Source organism: Cryptomeria japonica, chromosome 8, assembly GCF_030272615.1.
Source record: "Cryptomeria japonica chromosome 8, Sugi_1.0, whole genome shotgun sequence".
Taxonomy (NCBI): domain Eukaryota; kingdom Viridiplantae; phylum Streptophyta; class Pinopsida; order Cupressales; family Cupressaceae; genus Cryptomeria; species Cryptomeria japonica.
Genome location: NC_081412.1, coordinates 26,652,735 through 26,678,767, shown reverse-complemented (window position 1 = coordinate 26,678,767; position 26,033 = coordinate 26,652,735).

The window sequence follows — 26,033 nt, the reverse complement described above, 5'->3', positions numbered from 1 at the left end:
CCATGATCCTGCACTAACCCAGATTGTAAATCCATGTCCACACCTATGGAAACTAACTTGAAGAAATTAAGGGAAGCTACAGCTAGTTCAGATCTTGAGGACCCTACTATGTACAGGCAATTGATTGGGTCCTTGATGTATCTAGTTAACACTAGACTAGATATCTATTATGCAACAATTACACTTAGTCAGTTCATGAGTGAACCTAGACAGATACATATAGTTGCAGTCAAGCATATCTTGAGATACTTGCATGGCATAGTTGGACATGGCTTGAAATACTCTTCCAATATGGATTTGACTCTTGAAGGATATTCTAATTCTGATTGGGTAGGGAATGTAACTGATCGGAAGAGCACTTCTGGTTGTTGCTTCAGCTTGGGATCTGCTATGATTTTCTGGTGTAGCAGGAAGCAGTCTTCAGTAGCTTTGAGCATTGTAGAGGCAGAATAAATTGTAGCATGTGTAGCAACATGCAAAGCAGTGTGGCTTCGTAAGCTTCTTGTAGGATGGTTTGGCCAACCATTGGAGCCTACAATCATACATTGTGATAACCAAAGTTGTGTGAAGCTTTCAGTCAATTTAGTATTTCATGACAGAACATAGCATGTATAAATTTAGTACCACTATATCAGAGATATGGTACAAAGGAATGTTATTCAGTTGAGATACATTTGTATTGAGGAACAAACAGATAACATTTTTACCAAGCCTCTTGCAAAAGTGAAATTTTTGCATTTTCGAGACAAGCTTGGAATTGTGGAAAATGAAGCTCTTGCTGAGAAGGAGTCTCAACATCATTAATTACCTGATATGTATTGCTATACATTCTTCTCTATGAGATAAGTTTGAGATATCAACCCTTGTTATGCATTTTTCTCTGTGAGAGAAGTTTGAGGTATCAACCCTTGTTATGCATTCTTCTATATGAGAGAAGTTTGAGGTATCGGCTCAAGTGTTATGCATTCTTCTTTGTGAGAGAATATTGAGGTATCAACCCTTGTTGTGCATTCTTCTCTGTGAGAGAAGTTTGAGGTTCCAGCCCTTGTCCCACCCTCTATGAGTAGGCATGGTCGATCCACCCTCTGCGAGTAGGTATAGTGGATGTCATAAATTTGCACTTATGCATATTTACTCTCTGAGAGTAGCCATGATGAATGTCACTCTGTGACTTAATTATCAAGAAGGATTCCTCCCTAGCTAAGAGGGAGTATTGATGAATAGCTTCGGTCAATATCCTTCAGGGACGACGATATAACTGATTCACCTAATTGGCCTATCGGCCTTAGACAAATTAAATGGTATCATTGAGTATTAAAATTAAAAGTAAGCAAAACATGATTTATATATATAAAAATGTAATCATTCCTTTTGTGCCAGTTTATATAAATCCCGCCAACCTTTAAGAGACGTGATTAATGTAACCGATGCTTAACCAATATAACTGATGCATAATTATAACATGTTGGTTGGAAGTCGACCCTTGGAGGAGTTGTGTTGGTTAAAGTCACATCCAATTGGGTATATATATGAAGCTTTGTATCCCTCTCAAAGTATATCAAAGAACACACTCACATAACAGTCTATGGACATTTGTTTTCTTCAGTACTTCGTTGTCGTTGTACAATAGATATGAGACTATCTACAACAGGTTGAACATCAACAAAGGAATTTCGATTCCTCATCGCAGATCGTATATTCTCTACAAGAGATTGTATATTCTCTATATTGAATTGTTGTCATATATATATATATAGCTTCAAGAGTGAAGCAAATACTTTGTAAGGTCTCTTGACATAATTAAGATAATAAAGTCATATTTCATTGCTGGGTTTTTCACCTTCAAGAGGAAGGTTTTCCCATGGTAATATCTATGCATTTGTGTGAATTATTGTGTTACCTAATCTAATCATAAAAATTAACACTTCTAGCTAATTAATCTTATTAATTGCATTATAGTCCCCTTTGATTAATTATTTGACAATCATAAATCATTTAATTAATTAAATTTAACCCTTTTCTTCTATTAAATAAATCAAATACCTAATTTGATTATTTAATTCACTTTTTTCATTTTCTCCTAATATTCCTTCAGAGAATTAATTAATTAAATTAATTAATTCTATGTCCCCACATGTCTCCTAACTCTAACCCTTATTTGACCCTTCCTCAAGCCTAACCCACCTAGCTAACCAAGGGTTTTAGTCAACCCCATCTCTTATCCCTCATCATATGTGTGCATTTCCTAGAATTAGGAAAAATATCCCAAATATCGTAAACCATGGGAATATCTCTATTTTGTAATATCTTTTCAAATAAAACCTTCCAATTTGGGTGTCTCATTCCCGAATAGCCATGTGTCCTCAAGGACACTTGTCATTATTTTCCATGACACTTTCCCTTCTCAAAGACAATTGTCTCATTTAGTCAAATTTATTGTCTTTCCCTCACATATGTGTGTACATTCCCAAATATCTTGAATTTCCTAATATTTAGGGAAATTTCCTAATATTTAGGGAAATATTTTGATTATTGTGATATTTGGAAATATCTTTATATTTGGAACAGAACCTTCTTATTTGGGTGTCTCTCTCCCAAATAGGAATGTGTCTTCAAGGAAACTTGTCATTATTTTCCATGACACTTTTCCTTCTCAAGGACACTTGTCAATTCCTTCCATGTGATGAGGAGGCAATAGACTAGAAGGATAACCTTGAACCAACCAACCTCTAAGGCTTGCAAACTTAACCAAAACCCTACTACCAAAGGGTCTTTAAACAACACCAAGTTAAGTAATGGTTAAATGACACTAAGAATGCCTTGGGAGACTCAAGGGCTCCAATGTGTCCACTTACAAACAACTAAAGCTCTCAAGTCTTGTGTGACTACACACACCCTTGTGTACGTGAGTGGGCTACTACTAGGCTTTAGGGGTTTGAATGGACAACTTCACCAATTCAATACAACAACCCTTGGAGGGGTGTTCTCACAACATCTTAACATAAATGAAATAATATTTCATGGTTTCTACCCAATGGAACATCAATTTTGATTCTCTTGCCCACAAACAAAACCAGTGGCAATTAGGCCTCCATTTGAAGGAATTTGGTGATAACTTTTGACACCCTGAGGATCTAGGCAAAAAAGTTATATTTTTAGATACCCTTTTGGGAGATCTCAAAAATATCTTAGTGTCCAGTACTCGACCAACTTGAAGATATCCCAACCAATACTACACTAACAAACCTAATAGGGCTATTAGGCCTATTTGATTGAACACCTGTCACAAATTTTCTTGGTTCTCCTAAAATATGACTATCCCTAACCATGAAATGTTGTGTAAACCTCCAAAATACTTCTCTATCACATTCAAACCCCTTTCCAGTGCTCTACCACTCAATTCTCTCACTTTGCACTCATCAAACCAGTCTGTCACATAGAGATGCCAGACCTAGGGTTAGTTCTCCATAGTCTTTGCCCTATTGCATCCTCTTAATGGCTCTTGGAATTGACATATGATACAGTGGCCTATCATCTCCTATAACGAAAAATTATTCAGTTAAGGGGTTAGTGCAGGATCAAGGGGGGCCAAAAAGTGGCGATGTGAAAAAAATAGCCTTCTTCACTCGCCTAAAATCGCGAAAATCCGTATTGACTTTTTGCTTGGCATGGGTGTTAGTACACCTTGGCTTGGTAATTACCTATGCAAATCAGATATCTGATTTTTATTTGTAATGTTAATTTAAAAAATATATTATATAATATATAATCTATTATTAAATTATATAATATATATTATATATTAATATATAATATAATATAATATTATATTATATTATATATAATATAACAATGCAATATTATATTATATATAATATTATATTATATTATATTATATATAACATAATAATGTAATATTATATTATATAATATATAATATAATATTATATTATATAATAATATAATATTATATTATATATATTATTATAATATTATATTATTATAACATTATATTATAATATAATATAATATTATAATATTTGTAGACGTATAAAAATGACCATATTCCTAAATGAATATTTTATGTTCATTTCTCTATTTAATTAAATCCAATTTAATTAAATTACCCGCATTCCTCTATTTAATTAAGTAAATTACTCAATTTATTTAAATTAAATTCACTAGACTTCTTTTTACCATTTAATGAATAAATAATTTTATTCAATTAAATCCCCCCTATCCACTTTTAATTAAATTCAAATTTAATTAAATAATTATCCTAAATTAAATAAATCTAATTTCTTTAATTGCAACCAAATTGAATGAAATTCATTAAATTCAATTAATTCCTATTATCCCTCCATCCACTTGCATTCTCCTACATTTCCCACTTGCTTCCTAAACCCCTTCCTAATTTCTTCTAGACTCTTCTAATCATTTCTAATTAGCCTAACCCATCTTCTAAACTTTGTCACATCCCTAAGCAAGGGGAGGTCACTTCTCAAAACTTTAAAGTCTTTGATAACCATTAAAAGCTTCAAATCTTCAACCACTTAATATCCCCAAAGTCTCCCAAACCATTAATGGTTAATTCAACCCTCTTACATGGTTAGAGACTTTTTGCCTAACTTAACTTTCATCCAACCCAAGGGTCTCATCAAGCCTTTAATGCTTTGACCATGATTATCTCTTAATCATTTGCACAAGAGTTTATCCTTGGATTAACTCTTAATCCAATGGGTAATCTTAACTTAAGCTTAACCCTTATCTCTAGATAACCATAAGGTCTTCTCAGGCATTTAATGCCTCCAACCCCTTCTCTCAACCCAACCTTATGTTGACATTTGTCACCATTTTATTGGTGCAAATTGCAAACATGGATTCCCAACTTTCAAACTCAACCCTTGATTAACTCTTTCAATCCTGGCAATCCATTGCACTATTTTTGCTATAAATAGAGATCTCATTCCTCCATTTTTCAAAAAAAGAGATCCTTCAAATTTGTAGTATCATACTTATGCTAAAATACATTCAAGCTTTCATATCTCATTTTATGCTCATCATTTTAGCCTCTTTTAAATCAGGAACTAGTCTAAATATGGATGTTTAGAATATTTTCTTTATCATTTTAGCTCAATCATAGACTAATATATCATGTTAGGATAGTATTTATACTAACCTTGTCATCTTATAATCTAGTTTATTGCATTTTAAGATCATGCATAGTTTAGGATGCATCTCATACTAAAATCTATCAAAGCATCCCTCGTTCTTGCATTTGCCATCCCTAAACCATTTTGCTTAGTGATCTAAGAGCAAAAATATTGGTTTGAGGGACATTGTAAGATAGAGAACCATGGGACCAACCTTGGGAAGCTGAGTGATACTTCATTACTCCATAGCTTGCACCAAGAAGTCCTCTGTGTGTGTGTGGACAAGTCTTTTGGAATATCTTCACATATTGAGTTCTATCGACCCGCTTTTCCCGCATACATTTTTGGCGCCCATCGTGGGGCTAGACCCCATATATCAAATCAGTTTTTGAATTTAACCACTTTTGCAGGTCCGCAAGAAACACGAATCAGCGTGTGGGAAACATTCCTTAGCGCATCTGGTTAACAGTCTAGCGCATCCTGCTTACTGTTTAGTGTGTGGGGTCTATACTTTAGCACGTGCAGTCCTTTCTTTAGCGCATGACTTCCACTAATATTTTCCTGTAGGTATCAACGCAGAAGAAAAATAGAGTAGCACATCTGAAAAATAGTTTGGTGCATCGAGTCTGTTAGATAGCGCATCCGGCTCACTGTTTAGCGCATGCAGTTTATTCTATGGTGTGTAAAGTCTTTTCCTTAGCACATCATATTTCTAACAGTTTTCTATAGGTATCAACATGAGAGAAAATAGAATAGCACATCGGGAAAACAACTTAGTGCATTGGGGGCACATAATAGCGCGTAGGTGCTTTTTCTTAGTGCATAGAGTTGGCAGAGCCAAAAATTTATGACAGAGTCAAAAATTAGGCTTGTGGGAGGCATAATATATATGGAATATAAAATTTAAGTACAAGTGACATTTCCTCTTCTCTTTTCTCTTTCTTATACTTTAAGTTATATTCCATATATATTGTCAGGATGTTTGGGAGGGGTTTTGGACCTCTAGGAGTTATAATGCAAAATCTAGTTTTTGGAAGATCTTCCAAATTTCAGACTTAGTCAAATTTCAGGGCATTTTAGGATCAGGATTGTAAAATTTGTAACCAAGATCAGAATTTAGGCTTGTGTAAGCCTACACTAACATGTGATCACCGGCTATGTGCAAGTTCTAATCTTTTTTGTGCAGGGGAAGGAGTTAGTTTAGAGGCTTTAAGTTTCTTTTTTTACTTTCTTTCAACAAAAGTTGGTTAAAAAGAACTCACTCTCCTTTTTGCAAAAGTTAAAATAAACCTCATCATTTCATTTGGATGCATAAAATGAACTTCATGCCTTCTTTTTTGGTGTTTTAAAATAAAACTTCATCTTTTCTTTATTGCAAGGTAAAAAGAACAACAAACTTCATATTTGCTTTCTTACAAGATTAGAGGAAAAACACTTCATTTTGGAAGCTGTAAAAAGAACCAACAATCTTTACTTTGGCAAAAGTTTTAAAAAGAACCTCGCCATCCTTTGGTGTTTAAAAGGATTCACTTCATTTTGCAAAGTAAAAGAACCTCATCTTCATTTTGTGCAAAGCAAAGAGGGAAAACTTTCCCTTATCGACTTCAATTTTGTTGACCAAAATCACGATTTACTTTGTTGACTAGGCTTATTTTTCAAAAGTTTTGGAAATACACACTTTGCTATGAAGGGTTAAAAGGAACACCATGCTTGTTGGAGCAACATCTCCAAGTAGAAGTTAGCAAATCATTTTCTTAAAGGCTAAAAAGAACCTTGTTTGCCTTGTCTCGAAAGTGGAAAGTATATGCTCTCCCCTTAACTGGGTGATCAAAAATCCAGACCACTCTTAAAGCTTTCTTTACTTCAAGCAATAAATCCTTTAGCAGGCCTGCCTTCCCGAGGGGTTGAAAAACTCTTAAAGCCATTCTTTGGCTGGTGTGAAGGGAATGACCTAAGTGGGGAATGACTTTGATGCCAAGTGTTCCAACCCACTATAATCAAAAGTGGAGGGTGATGAAAGTCCCTTTCAACGGTTACGCGCAGTGATTAGCCTTCCCCCAGTATCTTTACGATACATAAAGCCTTTGTTCTAAAGGTTGGGAAGCCTCCTGAGGGAGTTTATCATTGACGGCCGAACATGAAGCCTGATTATGAACCTTAGCATTAGAAACTTTGAGCTGAGTCAGTCGCCAAACATTGGCAATATCATAGTGCAAGGGTGGGGAAGAATCTGCCCCCAAGATTACTCACCATATATCTCCCAAGATAGCTACTCAATTGTGAAGCAATTCACTTTGAGGTAATTTCTGGCAAAAGGCAAAAAAATGAGCGCCCTCTAGGGGGTGACAAGGCTGTTTGAGCTGACGGAGTATCAAGACTAGTGGGCTATGATATTGTCAATGACCTTTGAATAAAGAGTCTATCTGATGTGTCTTTTGTTGTAAATCAAACCAGTGATAACATCAAGGATTTGAACACATCCTCAAAAGAATATACACTCAATGTTTAGCATTAGGATGATCATTGTCTTCATGTGTGCTATTTATTCTTGTCACAAATGTTAAAATATCTTGCAAAGTATCCAACAATCAAACTTAAAAGTCAGTTCAAACAAGGAAGAATCATAAAGTGGAGAAGATTTCCAAATCCAACAAAGCATCTTTTGAGATGGTTATCAACATTTCAACTATCGTTAGGAAATACTTTCATCCAACAAGATTAGGGGAATATCAAACCAAGTAATCAAGATTTTATCTATTTGACTTAGTAAGCTTGAGTATCCAAAAAGAAATCATCCATCAAAATCACAAGTGTTAAAAATTTCAAAAATTGCAAAAAAACAACCAAGTCAAAATATATCAGAGCAGTTTAGCGCATGAGAGCAACTTCTTAACGTGTGGGGACCATCTTTTAGCACATTAAACCTTCACCTTAGAGCATTAAGTCTTAACATTAGCACTTCATAGAAATCCAATTCTAGTAGTTTCAAGTAGCGCATTTTGAAAACAGTTTAGCACGTTGAAGCATCAACTTAGCACGTGGAAGCCAAACTTTAGTGCATAGGGTTTAACAGTTAGTGCATTGGCGGCCCATATTGGCACATGACCTTTTTGAACCAAGGCAAAAGCAAAATAAACTAGTTAGCGCATATCAAGGGGCAGCGTAGCGCGTGGAGTCTTTTCTCTAGCACGTTAAGAATTTGTTTTAGCGCATCTAGTCTCTAGCTTAGCGCATGGTCAAAACTTAGAAAACTAGAGAGCAAAACAAGCCTTTCGAGAAATTTTTTTCAAACTTCTTGAGTATTCTTTCAGGTCCAATATCAAACACGATCACAAGATATCAAATCAAAACACCAAAGAAATCATTTCCAAATCAAACAAGTCAGTCTTAGAACAAAAGTTATCAAATCCAAAACTAGCTAAAGATAAGACTTTATCCTATCAAAATCAGGTATTATCATCACCTTGATCAAAAGGTCCATCATCTAAAGGATTCTATCAAACAACATACCAAGTTTAAACCTTAAGTTGTCAAATCAAGTTTCCATATTGGGAGACTTTATCCATATCATTTGACACACTTTATCGTGAGGGGGCATCTAAACCTTCATTTGATAAAAGTAGACATAAGTTTCCAAACGAAGTATCTCAATCCAAACATCGAAGGAAACCATTGATCATTCATGTATGACCACTCCTCATATTTTGAGACGAACAAGTCTTTATCAAAAAAACTAAGATAAAGAAGAGACAACCTAGTCCTAAGACCCTTATCAACAGGAGTAAATTTCTCTACATCAAACTATCAAAAACATCAACTTTTATCATTCGTATGATGATTCATCATCAAACCGAGAAAAAGGAAACTCAGTCAAAGGAAATGAGTCCTAGCATAAATCAAGATCACAATATCATGACTTCCCAATCTGATCCCATCTTCGATCAAGATCCCACCTATCAAGAATCTTAAGATGATCCTCTAATCTTTTGGTATTCCATCCACGATGATCCCCTTTCATCTCAAGAGCAAATTCCCATTCAACATCCATCTCCTAAGCAAGAGCATGATATCCCTTCCATCTCCTCCACTATTCTAATTCAAAATCAAGAGAAAAGCACAAACTCAAATGATCCTACTCCAAGTCAAGATCAAAATCAAGGAATCTCTTCATCCTCCAAATCTATCTTAGGTCCTTTCATTCCAAAGTCAGAACCTTCTTCCTCCAAATCTATCTTAGGTCCTTTCATTCCAAAGTCAAACTCTTCTTCTTCTAAATCTATCTTAGGTCCTTTCATTCCACAATCAAACTCTCCATCCCTTTCATCCATCTTGGGTCCTTACCTCCCTCCATCCACCAATCCATCACCTCAAATGATCCATGAGAAAGATCAATGAGGAGCACATCTTTGAAATTCTTTCAACCCTCTATCTAAACATCTTTCCAAAACAATTCTTCTATCATTTTCTCTATCTATTTAGGGTCCTTCTGTTCCAAAATTCAATTTTCCTCCATCTCTTCATCACTTCTCAAGTACCAACACTCATCCTGAAAACATTTCTATCTATCCTTGCACAAATCTTCAAACATTCTATCTATTATCCAACACCTCTTTTCTATCCTTCCATCCCTTTCATTCAATCCTTTGCATAAATCCTTCATCTGTGAAATAGGAATTTGTGTCATTTTGTCACATACTTGCCCATGCTCGAATCTCATGTTCAGTGCTTTCCCTAGATATCTATTGTTGAAATGCTTCAGAATCCGAGGTTGTTCCTCTTTAACATTTTCTTTTGGTTGGGATACACACTCAATCCAGAAAAGAACCACTTATCATATCTTGGTACCGACATCCTTTGATTACTATATCTCATACACTTAATTGATTGCTCTAAATCATTGTGATCTCTTAAATTGAAGACATTGCTAGTGAAAAATCTTAAATCTTGCTTCAGCGCCACTATAATTATCAGACCCATGTAAGTTTCATCACTTACAAGCCAATGCAAGAAAAATAAAGAGAAAAAAAGAAATATCAAAAGCATGAGCAAGAAAATGAATATCAAGAAAAGCAAAATGCAATGAAATGCAATATCAAAATGATTGGCTATGGGAACATGCAAGTAACTCCATCGGGGCTATGGATGCCTGGCTAGCAATGGAGCAATATTTGTGAGATTACAGCGATAACCTTGTCGGGGCTATGGATGCTCGCTGGCAACGAGGCTCTATCCAGGATGCTTTTGAAGTCAAGATAACTCATGTAGCTATCCATGTTGGATTCTGAAGATTACAATGATCATATGAGCCAGAATAAACCCACTTGCACACACATGGGTAATCAAAGACTAAGTACCTTGATCCAGTTTGGGATTCTTATTCCCTGTTGAGTCTGCTTCCTAGTTGCTAGAAATGTTCAGTTGAATTTTCCAGAGGTTCCAAGTGTGGGTTGGGTCTCTATCTTTGAAAAGTTCAGAAACACTTATTCAGATGGTGCTAAATACTATGACAATCTTACGTATCACCTTTTTGCAAATGGAAACCTCTATGCTTGGGGGCAAAGTTCATCCACTTTATTCTTCCTACCATATCTCCCATGTCCTCTAATCCATATCCCTTATCCTATCTATTCATTTCTTCTATCATCCAATTCTTTCTACAATCTTGCTTCACTCTAATTCATATCTATCTATCCTATCTATTCATTGCTTCCATCATCCAGTGCTATCTATATCCTATCTCTATCCATATCCCCTTTTTCATCCTTGATCTTGATCAAAACTATGGACAAAAAATCTATTTACACCTCAATGGTTCAGTCATCCATTCATCCATTCCTTGTCTTGATATACATTGGGGCAACCAAATACATCTTTCTTCTAATCCAAAAACTCAAAAAAATCAAAATATCCAAAAACTCAAAAAAATCAAAATATCCAAAAATTAAAAATCAACAAAATAAAAAAAATAATATAAAATCAAAACATGAACACATGGACCATCCATCAAATCAGATCAACAACAGGAAAACTCTCAAAATCTGCAATCAAACTTATCACATGTCTTGTTAATCAATTCATTACTCGAAGTCAACATCAACATCAAACATGTCTTATATAGGGATAGGTACACTTGAAACCAGATAGATCGGTCTTATACGGGGTACTCACTCTTTGAAACCAGATATTCCTATAAATCATCAAGTCTTGATGATCAATCCATCTATCAACATCAACATCAAATGTCTTATACAAGGATAGGTACACTCGAAACCAGACAAATCGGTCTTATACGGGGTACTCACTCTTTGAAAGCAGACATTCTTATCAATCATCGACCAAATCATAACAATGACATCAATCAGTATGACTACTGGATTTTATTATAGTTAGCCTTATCTTTATCAATTCATGGAAATACATGTTTCACAAATCATATTGTACATATCATATCCACCCATCTGAGGCATCACCAGAAATTCACAAATGCTTATCAATCTTGGACATACTTGGTGTAGTCACTATCCTTGGTTTATCTGAAACAATTATCCAAATAATATCCCACCATGGCTTGGTGATCAGTGTACATATCCATATCAAATTAGTATTAACAACAAGGGGCAAAATCCTGACCTCACTAGGGGCATTTTGCCTTCAAGATTTTCAACATCAGACCAAAAACGTAGCAAGACAACAAGGATCAAAACAACTAACAAATGCCAAACGAAAATGCAAGAAGGCTAAACATCACAGACTTGAACTAATTTCAACTAAACAAAGCTCTATTTACAAGATGTTTTAATTGACAAGAATACATTCCAAATAGCATGCATGCTTACTTATGGTTGTTAATTTTTGCTTATCATATCTCCTAAGTGACTCAAGGATGTCTTACGACTATAGAAGCAAGGGAGGAATGTGATGTTTTATTTGTCTTCTATCTGTGACTGAAGTCTTTTACCATGCAAATTTGTGCTATGAAGAAATCAGGTGGCATATCGCTGAGGACATTTCAAATTTGTATGGGACAAAGGTTAACTCTTGTATGTTTACGCAATATGCACTTAGGTCGTCCTGGTTCAATTATACCTTAACACTTATGCTATCTTGCAAAATCAAAAATCATGTAAATTTTTCTCAGGTCATTATGGTTCAATTATACCATTGTGCTTGTATAAATTTTCAACATATCCAAAAATCAATAAATGCTCAATGATAATATATACATAGAAAGCAAACAACATGTGGTTATACAGGGATGACAAATGCAGAATGAGGATGCTCAAAAACAAATAGTTACATATCATTTTACAATTAGTTGCATATCATTTTACAATTAGTTGCATATCATATCCTACATCTCATTTTCAAAATATCATTCATCACTCATCATTGCATCCCTCACATGCATATCTATCACATCATCATGGAATCTTTCTTCACTTTCATATCTCTATCATTCTTCTAAACTATTTTCTATCATTCTTCCAACCTATCTTCTATCATTCTTCTAAACTATCTTCTATCATTCTTCCAAACTATCTTCTATCACTCTTCTAAACTATCTTCATCATTCTTCCAAACTATCTTCTATCATTCTTCCAAACTATCTTCTATCATGTCTTATACAGGATATATTGTTCCTGAAACCAGATGTTTTGATAAGCTCTTATACAGGATATATCGTTCCTGAAACCAGATGTTTTGATCAGCTCTTATACAGGATATATTGTTCCTGAAACCAGATGTTTTGATTAGCTCTTATACAGGATATATTGTTCTTGAAACTAGGCATTTTAATCGGTCTTATATAGGATATATCATTCCTGAAACCAGACACTCGATCATCCATGTCTTATACAGGCAGTATCATTCTTGAAACCAGATGTTCAATCATCCATGTCTTATACTGGCGATATCATTCTTGAAACCAGATGCTCGATCATCCATGTCTTATATAGGAGGTGTCATACCTGAAACCGGACTTGCTCTCATTCCAATCAATCTAATCAATCTTATCAAACCCATGCATGCCATCACTATCTACTCTTCTATCTTTCAAACAACATTCTTCTTCTTTCAAGAGATCATTCATGCTTTGTGTGCATGAACGATCTCCTGAGGGGGCATTATCATATCAAATCTCAACATCAATTTCATATAAGTTTCATATCAAATTTTCATATCAAATCAATTCTTCATATCTGGGGCATCATCAATATCACTCATAAAATCTGGGGCATCATATCGACTTTTCATATCAAATCAATTTTTCATATCCACAGCATCATATCGACTTTTCATATCAAATCAATTTTTCATATCCACAACATCATATCGATCAAATTTTGACAGCATATCCGACAAATTTTCTTTGAAATAACATGTGCACACACGTCACTTCAAAGAGGGGCAAAATGTAGACGTATAAAAATGACCATATTCCTAAATGAATATTTTATGTTCATTTCTCTATTTAATTAAATCCAATTGAATTAAATTACCCGCATTCCTCTATTTAATTAAGTAAATTACTCAATTTATTTAAATTAAATTCACTAGACTTCTTTTTACCATTTAATGAATAAATCATTTTATTCAATTAAATCCCCCCTATCCACTTTTAATTAAATTCAAATTTAATTAAATAATTATCCTAAATTAAATAAATCTAATTTATTTAATTGCAACCAAATTGAATGAAATTCATTAAATTCAATTAAATCCTATTATCCCTCCATCCACTTGCATTCTCCTACATTTCCCACTTGCTTCCTAAACCCCTTCCTAATTTCTTCTAGACTCTTCTAATCGTTTCTAATTAGCCTAACCCATCTTCTCAACTTTGTCACATCCCTAAGCAAGGGGAGGTCACTTCTCAAAACCTTAAAGTCTTTGATAACCATTAAAGGCTTCAAATCTTCAACCACTTAATATCCCCAAAGTCTCCCAAACCATTAATGGTTAATTCAACCCTCTTACATGGTGAGAGACTTTTTGCCTAACTTAACCTTCATCCAACCCAAGGGTCTCATCAAGCCTTTAATGCTTTGACCATGATTATCTCTTAATCATTTGCACAAGAGTTTATCCTTGGATTAACTCTTAATCCAATGGGTAATCTTAACTTAAGCTTAACCCTTATCTCTAGATAACCATAAGGTCTTCTCAAGCATTTAATGCCTCCAACCCCTTCTCTCAACCCAACCCTATGTTGACATTTGTCACCATTTTATTGGTGCAAATTGCAAACATGGATTCCCAACTTTCAAACTCATCATTTATATTAGTATTAATTATATTATGTAGTAACTTGCATGTATATCTTATTTTACTCTTGTAGGGCACAAGCAGAATGAGTGCGGAGCAGTGTGATTTAGGATCTAGTAGTGCAGTTGGAGACAAGGGAAATGTAATTGAATGCAAATATGATTGAATGAATAGTTTAAATAACTTATAGTGATTATACATGTCTAGACATAGATTGATAGTTTCATATACTTGTTGTGTATATATACAGAGAATCCTTGGCTTCACATCCTTGATGACTACACCCAGTATACCTGAAGAAGAAGAAGAGATGCCTCAAGTAGATGTGTGTTTATTTTATTTTTTGATTAGTAGATATAATTTGTTATTATCAGTGACAATTATATGCTAACTTGTATCAATGTCATGTTTCTGAACATATGTAGTTTGTTTATGAAAATATTCAAAACATACCTCCTCTACTGAAGACACACATCAAGAGTCCTGCAAAGCTGAAGAGAAAACGTGGAGATGAGGTAAACATTAATAGTTCAATTATAGTTCATTTTTATGTTAACTTTTTGAATGTGAATTATATAATATAACTAATATTAATCGTGGTTTGTTTTTCTTGTGTAGGATTCTTCAGAGCTAAGCAGTGCGGCGAAGAGGATCGATTTTGATGATCCATCAACAACTTAGGATGTTATAGATAGTTTTGGGATGCTTACATGTCTAGTTGGCATGTATATTTTGTATATGGACATACATTCACGTATTTAGACATACATTTTGTTTTAGTTGGCATTTATGCCATATTTGTGTATGGACATACATTTGTAATCATTTGACATTTTTATATATATAGAAGCTGATATTCGATCATATATATTGTTGCCCATCTGTACATGGTGTTATCATGGAAATCTTTAATCTTCATTCCAATAATTAACAATAGTTAATAATGGCTATTTAATGAACAATACACTTCATTTCATTTCATTTCATCGTAAGTGTTGTTTTTATAATGAACAATATAATTCATTTAGTGAACAATACAATACAATTTATTTAATGAACAATACAATTCATTTAATCAACAATACAATACAATTCATTCAATGAACAATACATTTCATGAACAATACAATTCATTTAATGAACAATGCAATACAATTAATTTAATGAACAATACTTGATACAATTCATTATTACCCTATGCATGGTCCTATTTTTCCCCCCACCTTGGTCGAATGCTCAGAGTTTTATTAGGGCAGCAATTTTTCGGTTGGCAAAAAAATCGTTAGTCTCACTCAATGGAATGTTGTCACGTGGCTGATTTCTCGTTTTGCTCATCATGATGACAAATCGTCGGCTCTGACATGTCCAGTTAGGCATTATTACCCTACGCATGCTCCTATTTCCCCCCCCCATCTCGATCGAATGCTCGGGGTCATACCCTACCAACGTCGTCATACCCTACCAACGTCGTCCCTTAAGCGCCCTAAGTGCTCAAAATTGTCAAACTTTGATGGGCCCTAACTCAGAATCTGTGGCACCTACGAACGTTCCGTTTAAACCTACAGTGCCATGAGAGGGGTCCCTACAAAAGCCTATCTCGATTTTTCAAGTTTCCCTACGATTTTATTAGGGCAGCAATTTTTTGGTTGGCAAAAAAATCGTCAGTCTCACTCAATGGAATGTTGTTGCGTGGTCGATTTCTCATTCTGCTCGTCGCGATGATGAACCATCAGCTCCAACATGTCCAGTTAGGCATTATTACCCTACGCATGCTCCTATTTCCCCCCCCCCCACTCGATCGAACGCTCGAGGTCATACCCTACCGACGTCGTCCCTTGAGCACCCTAAGTGCTCAAAATTGTCAAACTTTGACAAGCCCTAACTCAGAATTTGTGGCACCTACAAATGATCTGTTTGAACCTACGGGGCCACGAGAGGGGTCCCTACGAAATCCTATCTTGGTTTTTCAAGTTTCCCTACGGTTTTATTAGGGCAGCAATTTTTTAGTTGGCAAAAAAATCATCAGTCTCACTCAATGGAATGTTGTCGCATGGCCGATTTCTCGTTCTGCTCGTTGCGATGATGAATCGTTGGCTCTGACATGTCTAGTTAGGCATTATTACTCTATGCAAGCTCCTATTTTGCCCCCCCACTTGATCGAACGCTCGGGGTCATACCCTACTGGCGTCGTCCCTTGAGCGCCCTAAAGCTCGAAATTGTCAAACTTTAACGAGCCCTAACTCAGAATTCGTGGCACCTGCGAACAATCTGCTTAAACCTACAAGGCCATGAGAGGGGTCCCTACGAAAGCCTATCTCATTTTTTCAAGTTGTCCTATGGTTTTATTAGGGAAGCAATTTGTCGGTTGGCGAAAAAATCATCAGTCTCACTCAATGGAATGTTGTCGTGTGGCCGATTTCTCGTTCTGCTCGTTATGATGACAAACCGTCAGCTCTGACATGTCCAGTTAGGAATTATTACCCTACACAAGCTCCTATGTTTCCCCTCCACTTGATCGAATGCTCAAGGTCATACCCTATCGGCATCGTCCCTTGAGCGCCCTAAGTGCTCAAAATTATCAAACTTTGACGGGCCCTAACTTAGAATTTTTGGCACCTGTGAATGATCCGTTTGAACCTACAGGGCCACGAGAGGGGTCCCTATGAAAGCCTATCTCGGTTTCTCAAGTTTCCCTATGGTTTTATTAAGGCAGAAATTTCTCGGTTGGCAAAAAAATCGTCAGTCTCACTCAATGGAATGTTGTCGCATGGTCGATTTCTCATTTTTCTCATCGTGATGATGAACCATTAGCTCCGACATGTCTAGTTAGGCATTATTACCCTATGCATGCTCCTATTTTGCCCCCCCACTCAATCGAATGCTCGGGGTCATACACTACCGGCATCATCCCTTGAGCACCCTAAGTGCTCGAAATTGTCAAACTTTGATGGGCCCTAACTAAGAATTCGTGGCACCTACGAATGATCCATTTGAACCTATGGGGCCACGAGAGGGGTCCCTATGAAAGCCTATCTCAGTTTTTCAAGTTGCCCTAGGGTTTTATTAGGGTAGCAATTTTTTGGTTGGCAAAAAAATCATCAGTCTCACTCAATGGAATGTTGTCGCGTGGCCGATTTCTCATTCTGCTCATTGTGATGATGAACTGTCAGCTCCGACATGTCAAGTTAGGCATTATTACCCTATGCATGCTCCTATTTTGCCCCCGCACTCAATCGAATGCTCAAGGCCATACCCTACCGACGTCGTCCCTTGAGCGCCCTAAGTGCTTGAAATTGTCAAACTTTGATGAGCCCTAACTTAGAATTCATGGCACCTACGAATGATCTGTTTGAACCTACAGGGCCATGAGAGGGGTCACTATGAAAGCCTATCTTGGTTTTTCAAGTTACCCTACGGTTTTATTAGGGCAGCAATTTTTTGGTTGGCAAAAAATTCATCAGTCTCACTCAATGGAATGTTGTTGCGTGGCCATTTTCTCGTTCTGGTCATCGTGATGATGAACCGTCAGCTCTAACATCTCTAGTTAGGCATTATTACCCTATGCATGCTCCTATTTTGCCCCCCCACTCGATCGAACGCTTGGGGTCATACCCTATGCATGTGACATCCATGAAGGGATATGAAAGGATATTTTGTAAACAATCAGAAACCTTTAATGATAATCAAGTTGAAGCCTTGAGATTTATGCAATATGGTTCAAATCCAAAACTGTACCCTGAAGCCACACACTCTTCCCTCTCCCAGCATACAGTAATGAGTCACAAGTTAACATAGAATTTTGAAGGATTTGACAAGAGGGTTTTTTATTTTACTTACGTCTTGTGTATTATAATATAGACCAATTTGCTAATGTGACATCTTCATATGAGAGAAAAGCTTCATTTTATCTCAATACAGTTGTACCTATTTCATTATTAGAAAAAATAAATAAGTTCTACACTAAACTGCAATAAATAAATTAGTATCCTCTATATTATGGATTTGAATTGATGTTCTCAATTAGTTATTATTCCTACACCTCACACTCACACGATTAATAATGAAATGACATTTATGATTCATCAAATGCTAACAAAGTCTAATCAAAGTTCAACTTCAAGATGTATACAACATATCATACTCAACTTCAAGATGCATACAACTTACCATATTCAAGCTCATGCCAACCACCACTTGGATATTGTTATATGTCAATTAAAGTACAATATATGTAATAAAACCATATAGTCTTACAAAAAAGCCATCATAGACCATCTATGTCGATTAAAGTACAATTCATTTGTAATAGGGGCACACTCACAATGTGAAGTTGCAAAGCCCTGTGGGAAGCATCAAAATAGAAATTTACTAATCTGACTCATACTACTGTCAAAAGCATCAAAGATGCTACTACTAGAGAACACCATGCTCCATTGTGGAGAGAATATTAGGTGCATTTGATGTTAGCATCTGAAAATGAAAGAATGTTATTTAATTGCCAAAATCTAATTGACTTTAGTTTGTAAACCATTAATGAATAAAAATAGACAAGGTTACCTGAGTGAAAGTTTGATGACCACCTTGACTAGTCAATGTCAAATGTTTGATTCAATAGATCGTCTATCATGACAATTTGATCCACTGCAGATCTGTCCTACCCAAATGCATTTGAACCATCTTCATGATAATAAAGACAACAAGACCCACAATTTAATCTCATTAATGCACAAAGGAATATGTACCATCACCAAGAGAGGGCCTTGTCAATGACGAATGAGCTAGCATGAACCTATATTTTTAAGAATTGTTAGTCTACACATAAATTGCATGGATGAACATAAGTGGTGTTGCAAAAATACGTCCCTTCCAATTATATCAAGTGTACTCTCTATGTGCATGAAAAAACTATGTTGCCCAAAAAAAATGTTCATCAATAGACCTGCATTTTGAACACATCCTTAATATACACATAAAAAACTTGAACATTAAGGTTTAATGATCATTTTTTGAAATGAAATGCAGGGTAAAAAAATAAGGCACCATTAAAGACCTACTACTCAGGTGTTCCTGAAGGGTCATCTATTTGTTTAAGAGTATCCAGTATTGCTTCATGATCAGCAGTAGTCACTGTCCATAGCTCTTTGGTCTTCGGTTTTGCTTGATGCTTCAACAACTTGACATTTGTAGCTATAATAAGGTGAGAATACATTATAATGGTTTTGTGTCTCTCATAGTCTTCAAATGCAGGTATGCCATTCTTTCTAATCATGTATGTTCGCAACCAAGTTTCCACAACAACAACTGAACCTGTAGGATATGTGAACCCATCATCATCTGTCACTGGTTGTGTTAGCTTGTGTTTTCCTTGTACACGTCATGCCAACCAATATTCTGATCTCTCTTCATTCCCTTGTGGAGCAACAACTGCAAAAACATGTCCTAGTTGTACAAGATCTGATAGACGATCATACTCAAGTGAACTTTGCATGTCATCGTTTGAAAAGGATATTGTTTGAGATAAAGGAGTTAGATAGTGGGGAACCCACGTATCAATCCACTCACTTGACTCGCACTGATCCCAATCACACCGAAGACAACTTTGACAAAAACAAGCCAACGCTTGTGTCCAAATGGTCCATGTACTTGCATCTAAGCTGAGAAATGAATGCATCTTTGAAGAATCTTTAATTGTTCAACAATCCAATCTATCTCCCACTGTTCCCTCCTCAACCAACCAAAAGAATCTACTCACTGTTGAATCAAGAGTACCTCCATGTGACAATGCTGAACTACACCAATCAACAATAGAATGTGCATTAGAGAAATTTGCACCTAAAATCCTCAATTGCTCCTTAACTAGAGCTCTCTTCAAATATGCACCTACTCCATCATGCTCTCCCTTCCCATGCCCTACCTTAAAAAAACACCAAATATGAGGTATACACCTCTCCACATGCATTCTACTCAACCAATAAAACATATGGGCACTCTTGAATTGAATCATACAGTTATCTGACCATATTATATGTCGGTCAATTGCAATATCTTTCTCATGCAAGAACTCAAAAAAATTCTTGAAAGAATGTTGCACATACTCGGAGGAGTGTGATCTATCATCGCTCATATAAAAATGATACTCCCTGATTATCTTCCTGTCCTCTTTTGTACTATCGGGAGCATGTCTATATGTAATGTGAACAAAAATAGCAATCTGGACTGAATTGTAGTATTGAGACTGTACCTCATTTTGTGGTTGCAATGTATAGTTCTTTGCAAAATCAACCACCGATACAATAGTGCCAATCGGGAAAGAGTTCTTACACATCTTGAACTATTGATCCAACTACTGAGACCTATGGGTGTACCTTGCATACTTGTAGAAAAGATTTTCCTTAAAATCCAAAATAAAATCAGCAATACTCACTTCTCTTGAGACTAATTCGCATCTAGAACCTTCACCTCCACTCTTCAAATTATATTTCACTGTCTCATATCTTTTTTTCTCAACATAATTATTTCCAAACTTGTGTTTACTGCCCTCATGAAAACATGAAACAAACTTTGATAACCCACCGCATTCTGAGCACTTCTCATTCAAACAATAATTTCTATAGAAATAACAGCCATCATCTCTAGGGCATAAAAATAGATCTTGCAAGTCTCTTGATGATCTCAGAAATAGCATTGCACCACACTCCTACAACATCTCATTAGTATGCATTGTAGAACGAATATGACATAAAAGTTCATGGTACATTGAAAACTCCACATGGTACTTGCAACAACAGGTATTGCGAATCTTAAAAGGAACACAATAAAATGGTTTCAAAGATTCAAAGGCCCTTTGTGATATTTGCAAAGTTGGATGTAATTCACAAAATTTTTTGTACAACATTGTTTGGCTTAATTCCAAGAAATGTTTGGGATGCGATGTGCGGTCTTGGTTGCTGATTCTTAATTTCAAAACGTCCTTTACATTGGGTGAGACTATATAATTAGAGTGCCAAAATTGTTGAATCTCTTCCTTCACATTGTTAGTCAAATTTCTATCAACACGTGGAAGCCTCCCACCAAATGCCCATGTATCTTGTTGAAGTGGATTGTCAAGTCTTTGTCTTCGTGCAAGTGCTCTATCCAAAGATTTATGCTTTATGTTAAAATCAACACAAGTTTGTCTCATTTGACGAGCCTTCCTCAATTGATGGCTTACTAAGGAGGTTGTAATCACTCTTCGAGCGGATCTCTTATCTCTTTCTTTGGTATTCTTTCCAATAGAATTGAGAGCGTCAAATACATTTTTTGCAATAATAGAATTTCTCTCCGTCTTCTTGTTCATACGAATCTTCAATTTGTTTAGCAATGGTCTCATCTTTATCATCTTTAGCAATTAAACAAAGAGTTGGCATTGCTCGGTCAATGTCTTATTGCTAAAATTTTGGTTGAAAAGTTATGTAGCCCACAACCAAATGGTTCTTGTTGACCTCTTGCCTTCAAGATTCACAATAATGTTCTCATCGATTTCAAATAACCATTTTGGGGTTCTTGAAGGTCTTGGATTTGGAATTTGTCTTTCATCCATGAGAGGGTCTTAATTTCTCAAGTAATTAGGTGTTACATATGGTTCACTTAGTGAGGCAATTCCACCTTCAATGTTAAAGTTTTCCACATTTTCACCTCCTATGTCAAAATTTTCCACATGTTGAGCATTTTCATTATCACTTTCAACATTTTCAAAATTTTCAATATTTTCACTTTCAAAATTTACATTTTCATTTTCAATAACTTGTGCCACATTTTCAATTTCAATTTCCTCTTCAGTTGAAGTAACATTAGCAATATTTAACATACCTTGTCTTCTCCTCCTATGACATTCTCTATCTCTTTCTCTATACACTTCAACTTGGTCATTTGAAATTTTTCTTTTGCATTTAGACTTCCGGCGACTACTACTCCCCATTTCCCTCCACACATATGCTCCTTCATGATTGAAAATGTAAGTTTTCACTTTAAGAATCTCCCAAAAGCTCAAATTTGTCTCTAGTTGTCTGAAACCCCGTGATCCTCGACAAAAAACATAGGACCCATACTGTCGGCAATTGGAATCTACAGAATGGCCCACAAACCCTTTTTTTCTTGGTTTTTAGTACTAAAATCGAATATCGGATTTTATTCGATATCCGATTTTTGTACCAAAATATGTGGTCCCTAAAAAAAATTCCCGTTGTTGCCATTTATGAATTGTTGCCGCCATTTATGAACTAAATTGCCACATCGCAGAAATCCAATATCCAATTAAATCAGATTTTATTGGTCATATTTTAGAGAGAGAGAGGGATAGGAGAGGGAGAGAGGGAGAAAGAGAGAGAGAGAGAGAGAGAGAGAGAGAGAGAGAGAGAGAGAGAGAGAGAGAGAGATGAGGAGAGGGAGAGAGGGAGAAAGAGAGAGAGAGAGGGAGAGAGAGAGAGAGAGAGAGAGAGAGAGAGAGAGAGAGAGAGGGAGAAAGAGAAAGAGAGAGGAGGAGAGGGAGAGAGAGAGAGAGAGAGAGAAGGAGAGGGAGAGAGAGAGAGGAGGAGAGGGAGAGAGGGAGAGAGAGAGAAGGAGAGGGAGAGAGAGAGAGGGGGAGAGAGAGACACACACACAATATGACCCCTGATGTTATGATTTGGTGTCTTAAGGGGTCCTATGGTGTCGTTAGGGGTCATACGGTGTCTTGTGATACCATCAAACCCCTTAAGACACCAAATCATGTCATTAGGGGTCATATTGTGTCTTACGGGGTCGTAAGACACAATATGACCCCTAATGACATGATTTGGTGTCTTAAGGGGTCTAATGGTGTTGTTAGGGGTCATATGGTGTCCATAGGGGTCATATGGTGTCCCATGAAACCTTATGACCTCTTAGGACACCATATGACCCTTAATGACACCATATTGGGTCGCTTTGGGTCATATTGTGTCATAAGGGGTCATATTGTGTCTTAAGGGCTCCTATGGTGTCCCAAGACACCATATGACCCCTATGGAGACCATATGACCCCTAATGACACCATATAACCCCTTAAGACATCAAATCATGTCATTAGGGGTCATATTGCGTCTTACGGGGTTGTAGGACACAATATGACCCCTAACAACATGATTTGGTGTCTTAAGGGGTCCGATGGTGTTGTTAGGGGTCATATGGTGTCCCATGAACCCTTATGACCTCTTAGGACACCATATGACCCCTAATGACACCATATTGGGTCTCTTTGGGTCATATTGTGTCCTAATAGGTCATATTGTGTCTTAAGGGGTCCTTTGGTGTCCCAAGACACCATATGACCCCTATGGACACCATATGACCCCTAACAACACCATAGGATCCCTTAAGACACCAAATCATAACATTAGGGGTCATATTGTGTCTTACGGGGTCCTATGGTGTAAATATGACCCCTAACGACATGATTTGGTGCCTTAAGGGGTCATATGGTGTCACAAGACACCATATGACCCCTAACGACACCATAAAACCCCTTAAGACACTAAATCATGTCATTAGGGGTCATATTGTGTCTTACGGGGTCATAGGACACAATATGACCCCTAACGACATGATTTGGTGTCCTTAGGGGTCATATGGTGTACATAGGGGTCATATGGTGTCTTGGGACACCATAGGACCCCTTAAGACACAATATGACCCCTTAGGATACAATATGACCCAAAGTGACCCAATATGGTATCACTAGGAGTCATATGGTGTCCTAAGAGGTCATAAGGGTTCATGAGACACCATATGACACCATAGTACCCCTTAAGACACCAAATCATGTCGTTAGGGGTCATATTGTGTCTTATGGGGTCGTAGGACATGATATGACCCCTAATGACACAATTTGGTGTCTTAAGGCCTTAAGACACCAAATCATGTCGTTAGGGGTCATATTGTGTCTTACGGGGTCATAGGACACAATATGACCCCTAATGACACAATTTGGTGTCTTAAGGGGTCTTATGGTGTCACAAGACACCATATGACCCTTAACGACACCATAGGACCCCTTAAGACACCAAATCATAACATTAGTGGTCAGATTGTGCCTTACAGGGTCGTAGGACACAATATGACCCCTAACAACATGATTTGGTGTCTTAAGGGGTCCAATGGTGTCGTTAGGGGTCATATGGTGTCCCATGAACCCTTATGACCTCTTAGGACACCATATGACCCCTAATGACACCATATTGGGTCACTTTGGGTCATATTGTGTCCTAAGGGGTCATATTGTGTCTTAAGGGGTCCTATGGTGTAAATATGACCCCTAATGACATGATTTGGTGTCTTAAGGGCTCCTATGGTGTCACAAGACAACATATGATCCATAACAACACCATAGGACCCCTTAAAACACCAAATCATGTCATTAGGGGTCATATTGCATCTTAGGGGGTCGTAGGACACAATATGACCTCTAACGACATGATATGGTGTCGTTAGGGGTCATATGGTGTCTTAGGACACCATAGGACCCCTTAAGACACAATATGACCCCTTAGGACACAATATGACCCAAAGCGACCCAATATGGTGTCACTAGGGGTCATATGGTGTCCTAAGAGGTCATAAGGGTTCATGGGACACCATATGACACCATAGGACCCCTTAAGACACCAAATCATGTCGTTAGGGGTCATATTGTGTCTTACGGGCTCATAAGACACAATATGACCCCTAACGACACAAATTAGTGTCTTAAGGGGTCTTATGGTGTCACAAGACACCATATGACCCCTAACAACACCATAAGACCCCTTAAGACACCAAATCATAACATTAGGGGTCATATTGTGTCTTACAGGGTTGTAGGACACAATATGACCCTTAACGACATGATTTGGTGTCTTAAGGGGTCTGATGGTGTCGTTAGGGGTCCTATGGTGTCCATAGGGGTCATATGGTGTCCCATGAACCCTTATGACCTATTAGGACACCATATGACCCCTAATGACACTATATTGGGTTGCTTTGGGTCATATTGTGTCCTAAGGGGTCATATTGTGTCCTAAGGGATCCTATGGTGTCCCAAGACACCATATGACCCCTACAGACACCATATGACCCCTAACGACACCATAGGACCCCTTAAGACACCAAATCATGTCGTTAGGGGTCATATGGTGTCCTAAGGGGTCATAGACCACAATATGACCCCTTAGGACACAATATGACCCAAAGCGACCCAATATGGTGTCATTAGGGGTCATATGGTGTCCTGAGAGGTCATAAGGGTTCATGGGACACCATATCACATAACTATCATTAGGGGTCATAGTTATGGGTCGTAAGACACAATATGACCCCTAACGACATGATTTGGTGTCTTAAGGGGTCCTATGGTGTCCCAAGACACCATATGACCCCTAACAACACCATAGGACCCCTTAGGACACCAAATTGTGTCATCAGGGGTCATATGGTCTCTCTCTCTCTCCCTCTCCTTCCTTCTCTTTCTCTCTCTCCCTCCCTCTTTCTCTCTCTCTCTCTCCCTCTCCTTCCTTCTCTTTCTCTCTCTCTCCCTCCCTCTTTCTCTCTCTCCCTCCCTCTCTCTCTCTCTCTCCTTCCTTC